Genomic DNA, 9,810 nt, shown 5'->3' with positions numbered 1-9,810 from the left:
GAATGTCTAGGCTGGAATGACAGAAACACCTTTACAAGTTTTAATATTTTCAGACTTCAATATTAACGGTTACACAAAAGAACTGAAACTCCAGGACGCATGTGTGTACTTCCCATCAACAACACTTTTTTTAATTCTACAGTCACCAATACTCAGAGTGTCCATGGGGTAATGCACCTTGCTGCAAACTGAAATTGGATCCTCAAGAAATAAATCTCACTCAGTAGGTTCCCATAGAATGTGCTTCTTTTCGTCGATGGAAAAACAAAACTCTGGCTTATATAAAGTCCAGATGCCCAGATTGACGCCACACCGTATTTTAATTAAATTCGATGAGTATCATATATACCACGCTCTGGAAGCATGTTCGCCCCAGCTGTAAAATGGCTCATCTCGTCCTTTTGTTGGAACTGTTATCGCTCAGGTTGTCCCTCAGGTTGGAGTAAAGGGATACGGCCGAGGTAACCACAAACCAACTTTGGACTGCAGGTTCTAGCCCACCTGCAATCAGAGAGGGCTCTCTCTTTTTGATTTAGCTTTGTTGATGATGATTTTAGGCTAGCTATTGAGCTCGGGGGTTTTGTTTGTGTTTTTGGTGAGAAGATTAATGTTTTCAGGTAAAGAGGCAATGCATATTCTGGTAAGTTTCAAACCATTGGGCATGGAGTCAAGGAGTAAGACTGCTGGTGCGTTTTCTTGGTCACAGGAGGAATAAGGAGCAAGGTAGCTGCACATGGAACAATTTTTCAAGTTTAAAGGATGGAAAGAATGCTAAGGGAGGAGAGGAAATTAAGAATCTCTCAGTCAGCTTAACAGAGAAGGGTGGATGAGCTCTATCTAAGGGCAGTAAAGAATCCCTAGATAACTGTCAAACACATGTGAATTAGGGTAAATATGAGCCAAGGGGAATTCATATTCATGTCCAATTCATTTCAGATGAAAATATAAAGAAACAACAGAAATTGAGCCTAGAGTGCAGTTAAACAAATTCTAAGCTAATCATTCTTTCTGTTATTTAGAGGGTGAAAAATGAAAACAGAGGTAAGAGGCACTTATTGATTCATGTTGCAGCACAAGAATTCCATCATTCAGTCTCCAGAGACCATTAACAACACATCAGACAGTCATTCCTCCAATCTCTTAAGCAATCTTTGATTAAAGAAAAAGTATCAGACATACAACGCGAGTCTCTAATGAAAAGTTATCAATCGACCAACCCTTGAAACAACGCATAGGGTGGTATATATAGGAAAAATTCTCCAAAATTGTTTATTACAGCTGTGACCTAAACAAGTTTGAAAGTAAAAGATTACTTTAACCTAAACCTATCAAGAATAAATGCAAGAAAATATCTATGGGCTGCGCTGAGGGCAACCGTATCAAAACTGAATTAAATGCGTTGTCCTCGCTGGCTTGGTGCAGTGCCTATGCAATAACTATGCATGGACTTCTGCTCCATTGCAGTTCGGTGGCTTTAAGTGCTTTAACTGTGATTTGAGAGCTGGGATGGGCTTGCACCATCTGATTTGACTTTGTTGGAGGCCATTCAATGCTGATCTGCTTTGGGAACTGAAGATTTCTATTAAAAAATTTAACTGATACTCTTTGCCGCTTCATCTTTCCTTTGATACTCTTTGACAAATGAATCGGGCCGGTTCTCTCCTTCACTGTGTGTCAAATCAAAATTTAATGGCCGCTGGTCAGCCCTCTGTTTCCTTTAGAACTGTCTTTTGATCCTTTCCGCATGCCTCGCGAAGAAAAATGGGTCATTCGGCGCCTTTTGGGCTTGCTGGGGGCCGCGCAATGAGGGGTTTCCATTTTGGCCCTTTTCCCGTAGCTTGGAAAACTGCCTCGGAATTTGAATCCGGGCTTCCTAAGCATGATTTTCGCCTCTCGCTCCAAAAATTGATGATGACGTCAGCGGGTGGGACCATGGTATAGCGGATGACGTGGCAGGATGACGTCAGTAATGGTGACGTCAACATGTACGGTGGATGACATGGCAGGATGACTCGACAGGGGGCCGACGTGTGCAGATAACGTGGCGTGGGTGACTAGGCAGATACGTAGAACAGAACAGGTGACATGGGGCGCGCGTACAGAAGGCGGAAAGCGGTTTCATCAGACCGCTTTTGGTACAGGAGTGGTATCCGTCAGAGCCCTTCCGATGCAATAGAAGGCGGACATGTGTCTTTGGTACGGCGGAGAAACCGCCTCGCCATTGGAAGCTAACGGCCGAGCAGCGGGGTGCCTCCAAAATCACCGAGAGCCGTCGAATGGGGAGGGCCTGATCCAACGGTGGACGGAACAGGTGAATCGGCGGGGGAATAATGGATGGGTGCGCGAATATTCAGATTTTGATATAGCGTGGCGGGGAGGGTAAAAACTTTGGTTTTGTGGGTTTTGGGGGTGTTAAACGAGCGGGGGTTGAATGTATATGAACAAAACTTTAGGATAAGGGCGAAGAAGTGGGTTTTGTAGGTTTAGGGTTAGGGGAAAAGGTTGTTAGCATGACCAGGTGTCACACTAACTCCTGTTAGGACACAGATGGGTTCATGATAGTCCCAGGTGGACTATTATGTCCCAGAACTGATAAATACATAGCTATAGTGCTATAGGGTGGGATATGTATATAGGGGAGTTGTTTAGCATAGATTTAGTAGGGGAAGGGGAAAACAGATAGGGATTTACATAATAGGGTCAGTAGTTAATATGAAGATGATGAGAAAGCGCTAAGGTATGGGACTTTTGGCTATTTTTTTGGGGAAAGTGACTTATAGAGGAAAAATGGACAATCCTTGAGTGGAGCAGATCTTCACCAAGGCAACTGATATGGAAAATGATGAAACTAAGAGGAATCAAGCAGATCTTGACCTCTTTAGGGGAGTTAGTAAGTGATTTGGGGAAAAAGAGGAAGGGGGAGTTAGTTATGTCCAGCTTGAGTTCCTCCAGATGAAAAACTGCATCATGACTATGATCTGAAAAGATATAACACTTTAGAAATACAAAATTGATCATGCATGAACATTCTGCAACCTCAAAAACTACCTACCCAGCCTACTTTCCTAGCATTTTTTCTTCTTTTTGGATTGGGTGCACTTAGACTTGCAGACCCAACTTTACAATTTTTTCTTTTTTGTGTTCTCCTATCCAAGCCTACACTTATTTCTGCCAAGGACCTAGATTAGGCAGTTGGGCTCCTTTGATTCTCTACCTATCTACAAATCTGCCAAGATTAAGCTGTTTGGACAGATATCATTCTCTATATTTTAAAACAGAAATTGAAACCTAGGGAGACCAAGGTTAAGCTGTTTGGCCCTCCCTTTTATAGAACATTCTTTTAAAAATGGTTAAGTCATCAAAATTGGAATTCAGCAGTGGCATTTGGACTAGCACATTTCATGGCTTCTTCTTTGGTCTCTTCTGGAAATATGGAACATTGCAGCATGCAAAGTATGACATATTTGGCATGTAAAATGTCAATCATGAAATATGAACACCTGTTGCAACAGGAGGCTAACAGTGGCTCCACTTGGGGATGGCTTTTCCTTGTGAAAAGCCAAGAACAGCAGGTCAGACTGCCTTGATCTTCTGTGGTTGCTGTGGATTGAAGGAACTTCTTTGTGCTGGTTGTTAGATAATTGAAACTTTGTAATATGAACAACCTTCTCCTCAATTGAAATATTGTGAAATGCATAGCACTGCCTGCTTTCTTTTGCGTGCTTGCTATTATGTAGAATGTTGCTTGAGCTTTGTATCTTTGAAACATTCTCAAAACATGGATCAAAACTGATGTGTTTGCTTTACTTTTGCTTTGACCAAGTGTGCTGATATGAACTAAAACACTCCTCTGTTTTGATATTTTTGACTGAAGATTGCAAACAGCTTCCCTTTTTACCATCAATTTCTCGAGATGTGACGGTGCTACTCTGGCTATTTTGCTGAAATTAGTACAGAGACAGAGCCTTTATAACTGGAACACTTGTATTGGCTGTGTCTTCATAAAATTTATTGCTGCTCCTCTAACATTCAGAAAAATAAAACAAGACGTTGATATATACAAATATTATTGTACAAAAAATATATACAAAGTTGCACTGTATCCCTTAAAAGGGATCATGGTAATGTTTCAGCATACGGCCATTGACAGGGCCTTCTTCAGCAGAACTATCCTCTACAGATTTGAGAAAATAAGTGTTATTTCCCTGAACAACAGAAATAACGAATGGCCCTTTCCATAAAAAATCAAACTTGGCATGTTTGCCCTTGTATTCTCTTCTTGAGTCCCACTTTAGAATTTTGTCACCAATGTTGAAATCCTCAGCCTTAACTCTCTTGTCAAACATCTTTTTGAGCTTTTCTTGCAAAATTTGAGCTCTGTCATAAACTTGCTCTCTGGTTGGCTGAAGATGAATGGTATGATTAATTCTTCTTTGAATGTCATTTGGTTCAGCCTGAATCTCCTGTAACAACTTGATAATAGGGATGCCCAAGGATGAAGGAAATCTAGCCTCCATGCCATATACTAGCTCATAAGGGCTCATCCCAATGGACCTCTTAGTTGAAAGTCTGTCTGCCCATAGGGCATTTACCAGCTTTTTGTGCCAGTTCTTCTTGTTTTCTTCCAGCACTTTCTTTATGATGTTGATGAGGCTCTTGTTGGAGGATTCGGCCAAGCCATTACCTTGAGGGTAATAGGCTGTAGAGTGGCCCAAGGTAATATGAAATTGGTGGCAAAAATTGATCATCTTTTTGGATTTGAAGGCAGCGGCATTGTCAGTGATGATTTTCTCAGGGCAGCCAAATCTAGAAAGGATATTGCACTCAAGGAATTGGATAATGATGGTGTCATTGGCTTGCCTGCAGGGGATGGCTTCAACCCACTTAGTGAAATAGTCGGTGGCTGTTAGGATCCATTTGTGCTGGCCTGAGGAAGAGGGATGGATTTCTCCAATGAAGTCAAGACCCCATTGTTGAAAAGGTTTTTCGGTTGAGATGGGCTTCAGGGGCAAAGGTAACAACTTTCTCTTGCCCTCAAAGATTTGGAATTTGTGACATGACATGGCAAATTTCTTTACATATGCAAATACAGAGGGCCAGTAAAAACCAGCTCTTAAAATTTTATCAGCAGTGGACTTCCAATATAGATGTCCTCCACAGTCACCTGCATGGAATTATTTCATGACATTGTTAGTTTCATTCATGGTTAAACAATTAAGCAATATACCTTCATGATTTGTCCAAATTAATGCACCATCTATGACGCAAAATTTTAAAGCCTTCATTTTCAAAAATCTTTTCTTGGTTCTGGACAATCCTGGGGGAGCAAACAGGTTTAACAGTACAAAACATATATCAGAATACCACGAAGATTGCAAAAAGGTCTCACTGATCTGTGGAGTCACCAGCTCCTGTTCATTGTCCAGTTGGTTAATATCTAAGGCTTGAAAGTTTGTTTCGGACATCAGTTTGGCTAAATCTTGTCCCTTTATCAGCTTGGTTGGTTTTATTTCTATGTCATACTCAAGGATGTTTGCTATCCACTTGCCTCTTTTGCCTTCTAATCCCTCTTGGGTCAATATGTCTTTTACAGCAGCGTGTGGGACATAGGCAATCACATGTGAATATAAAATGTACACTCTAAAATCCTTGATGGCCTTAACGAGTGCATAAGCCTCCTTTTCCATGATTGGATACTTCAAAGGGGCATCTCTTAAGGCTCGGCTGAAAAATGCAATTGGCTTTTCAGCTCCCTGTTCATTTTTTTGTAAAAGGACCGCAGCTATTGTATGATCAGATGCAAAGGAAAAAATGATAAAATCTTTGTCAAATTGTGGGCTGGTGAGGACAGGGGTTTGGGTTAAGGCCGTTTTGATACTCTCAAATGCTTGTTTGGTTTCAAGAGACCACTTTACCTTGGCATCTTTCTTTAGCATGTTTCTCAACAGTCTTATCAGCTCAGCTAGATTTGGAATGAATCTCCTTAGGAAATTGATTTTTCCAAGGAATGCTTGCAGCTCTTTTATGTTTCTAGGATATGGGATTTGGAGGATGGCTTGGATTCTTTCAGGATCTATTCTAATCCCATCTTTTGATATGATGTGGCCGAGTAGTTTGCCTTCTTCAAGGCCAAACAGGGACTTCTTGGGATTCAAGGAAATGCCATATTTCCTACATGTCATGAATATTTGCCTAAGATGCTTGAGGTGTTCCTGATCAGATTTGGAAAATGGGGTAAGGTCATCAAGATAGACAACTAGGAAGTCATGTATTTCTTTGGCAAAAGCAATATCCATTGCTCTTTGAAAGGTAGCACCAACGTTTTTAAGTCCGAATGGCATCTTAACATACTTAAATGTTCCCCACAGTGTGGTAAAGGCTGTCTTGTCTTGGTCATCCGGGTGAACAAGTATTTGATTGAAACCTGAAAATCCATCTAGAAAAGAGATTCTAGATGACCCCACTACTCTTTGTAGGATGTGATCCATCTTGGGCAAAGGATAGTGGTCTTTTAGGGAGACTTGGTTTAAATTTCTCAGATCTACACAAAGTCTAATTTCACTTGTATTTTTTCTTGTAGGAACGAGGTTGGATACCCATTCAGAAAATTTGATGGGTGCTATTATGCCTGCTTCAAACATCCTCTTCACTTCCTTCTAAATCATGGGAAGAAGCATAGGGTTAATTCTTCTAAGTTTCTGTTTGAAAGGTTTCTGGTTTGGTTTTAAGGGAATGGTGTGTTGAATTATTGAAGTATCATAGGACTTCAAGTCCTCATAACTCCAAGCAAATACATCTTGGAACTCTTTAAATAAATCAATGTACTTGGGATTTTGATCAGGTGGTAAATTTTTGGACAATTTCATCATTTTGGGATTCTCTGCTATCCCAATGTTGTGTTCTTCTATAGCAGTGTTCAATGGTTGTAATTTTGGCTTTCTGGGAACATCATTGGCGTAAAACATGTCTTCAAATGGGGTTAGGCCAACAGGCAGAAAATTATCCTTTAGGTCAATGATACCTGCCTCTGTTTTGGCAATTTCTTCCAAATGCATTTGTTTCAGCTGTTCTATGTTTGTTTTGTCAAAAACGGTCGGGTTTAGGATTTGTTTGGCTGTTGCAGATGTTAGAGCCTGTTGGTTTTCATTTGTTTGCTGTTGGGGGTCATTCATAACATCCATGTTAATGTTGATATTCGAAAACTCCTGCTCAAGGGTGAGGAAATTGTTGATCTGGGCGTCATTTACAAAAACTTGCCAATCTTTAACGTTATTTGAGACATCCAGCCTATGTTTTATTTCAGCAGTAAAGTGATGGCTTGGCTCAAAAGGAAGCTTACATGTACTAGCAAAGGTGGCTAGGCTGTGTGCATGGATGTTATGCTCTCTTGAAATCTTGGCCAAGCTGGATTCAGTAAATGCATTGAGTATATTAGTGGCAGCAGTCCTATAGGCCCTCATTCTATTGTAATTAGTTACGAAATTACCTTTCATCTGCTGTATGATTAAGTCAGATTCCCCTAAAATAGACACTCTTGCAGCTCCTAAAGCTTTGAGCAGTTTAAGGCCTAAAAGCAGAGCCTCATACTCTGCCATGTTGTTTGTGCATTTGAAATTCAGTCTGTAGGCATGACCTTCCGCATGCTTGTTATGTGTTGTGAATCCATACACCTTCCCCTGCTCCTAATTTGTTGACCGAGCCATCAAACTCTAAATACCATGTGATTTCTTGCTTGTGTTTAGTACCCAGAGTTTCAGTCATTCCTGTAGTGGGCAGATCTGAAATTTCTGTTTGGGGAGGTTCTTCTAGCATGCTAGTTGTATTGACTGTTGTGACAGTCTCATGGGTATGTGTAACCAATTCTTCATTGATGTGTGCTTGTTGTTCTAGAGCCAAAGGCTCATCATCAGTTGGAGAATTTGTATCATCATTAAACAGAATAAAGGAATCCATATCAGAATGGATTGAGTAAATGGGAAAATTTTCAGGCTTGCTCTCACTACTTACCACATATTTCATGAGTGTTTCTCTATACAATCTCTTTGGTTGCCCAAAGACTAAAATAGTAGCATAGGAGAGGTCTAGTTGAAGGGATCCTTGGAGCTTTGCTCCCCATGATCTTGACAGGAGCATACCATATTTTGGTGGGATGTCAGCCACCACCACATCCATGAGGATGGTCTTGTTGGGATATTGGACTAGGGAGACACACAAGTCTTTAATGAGGCCTAAACACTTGACTTGACTTGAGTCAAATGAGTATAAATCTTTGTAGGGTCTTGTAGTATCAAGTTTCAGCTTTTCCATAACTGCTTTGGGCATCAGATTGTGTGAAGCTCCTGAATCAAACATAGCGTTGTGCAAAAGTTTGTCATGTATATGCAAACTGACATAAAAGGGTGGAATAGGTCCGTATGTTGATTTTCCATTAACTTTTGGGCCAAACAACAGTTCAGGAGTATCATCCAAAACATTTACATCGTCCTTATTATCTGGTATTTGAAGTGATCTTTGAATTTGTTGCCTATATGCATCGTGCTTGGCAAGTTCTGAGAGGGGGATGGATATCTTCAACTTGGCTATTTCTGTCTCTAAATTAAATGGCTTTTCCAATGGAGTCTTGGTGTTGGTAATGGCAATTTTTTCTGTTTCATTTGAATTATTTGCTACTTGCTCTTGTTTATTAGCATTATGGGAATTGATTGCTTGCGGTTTTTCAACTTCAGGAGGGATTTTTGGAACGCTGTTTGAGTTTTGCTCAGAGGAAGAAAGTGGTAAAAGATGATCTACAGAAGGCCGCGCTTCTGTTATGTCTTCTACAGTCACCTGATGCGGGTTTGGGACAGTTGTATCAGCTGGTTCTGTTATGACAACCTTGCTCTTAATCTTGTTGGGTTGTTTGCCATCCTTTGTTTTGCTAGGTTCAGAAATATCAATGGTCCTAGTTCTCAGCTTATATTGTTTGTGGACCTCATACACAGCAGTATCATAACCTTGTTTAAAATCAAAATACTCACCAGACTTAATATGAAATTGACTAAAGTTAGGCTCATCTTGGTCTTCTTGGCTCAGAAAAGTTTGATGCTCACCCTTTAGATCCATCATATTCATGTGAGTGTCTTCTGTTTGCTCATTGGATGTAGATCCTTCAACATAATTATCTTGAAAAGGGGGTCTTATGTCATGGTCTGGGCTAGACCTGCCAGCATTTGTGTTCTGCGTTTTCCTAAAATTTGGGTTTCTTATGGTATTGGACTGTTGTCCTTCCCATGATGATCTCCTCTCAAGCTTTTGTTCTAAGGCTGAGGGTTCTTCCTTAAGGGTGGTTCTTCTTTCCGTTATAGCTCTGTTTCTTTTGGCAATTAGGTTGGCCTCTACGCTAACAGCAACATTTTGCGTGTCTGCAAGGGTATGAGGAGCTCTTTCTTTTAACTGGTATGCCATATCCAGGTCGAATCCATCAGGGAACTTATACAAGGCAAGGTCAGGTGGTGGTCTTAAGTTCTGTGGTATTGCCTTATAGACATTATTGAATCTTGCACAGTACTCCAAAATAGTCTCCTGGGGACCTCTTTTAATTGTATCATATTTTGCTAGTATGTGCAAGGGGCCTTTCTTTTTCTCCCATCTGTTGGTAAAGGATTGGTAAAGCTCATCCGTAGTAGTTATGGAATTTGCAGCAAGTGATCTAAACCAAGTTCTTACATCACTGGTTAAACTTTGAACAAAAATTCTCATTCTCACGCTATCATCGTCTATCTCATAGTTTTCAAAATAGTCTTGCATCTTTTTGGTATGCTGAAGGGCTGT

This window comes from Pinus tabuliformis, chromosome 8 (genome assembly GCF_031772625.1).
Source record: "Pinus tabuliformis cultivar Carrire ecotype Pingquan chromosome 8, CPIR1, whole genome shotgun sequence".
Taxonomy (NCBI): Eukaryota; Viridiplantae; Streptophyta; class Pinopsida; order Pinales; family Pinaceae; genus Pinus; species Pinus tabuliformis.
Note: the sequence above shows the minus strand (reverse complement) of the source record.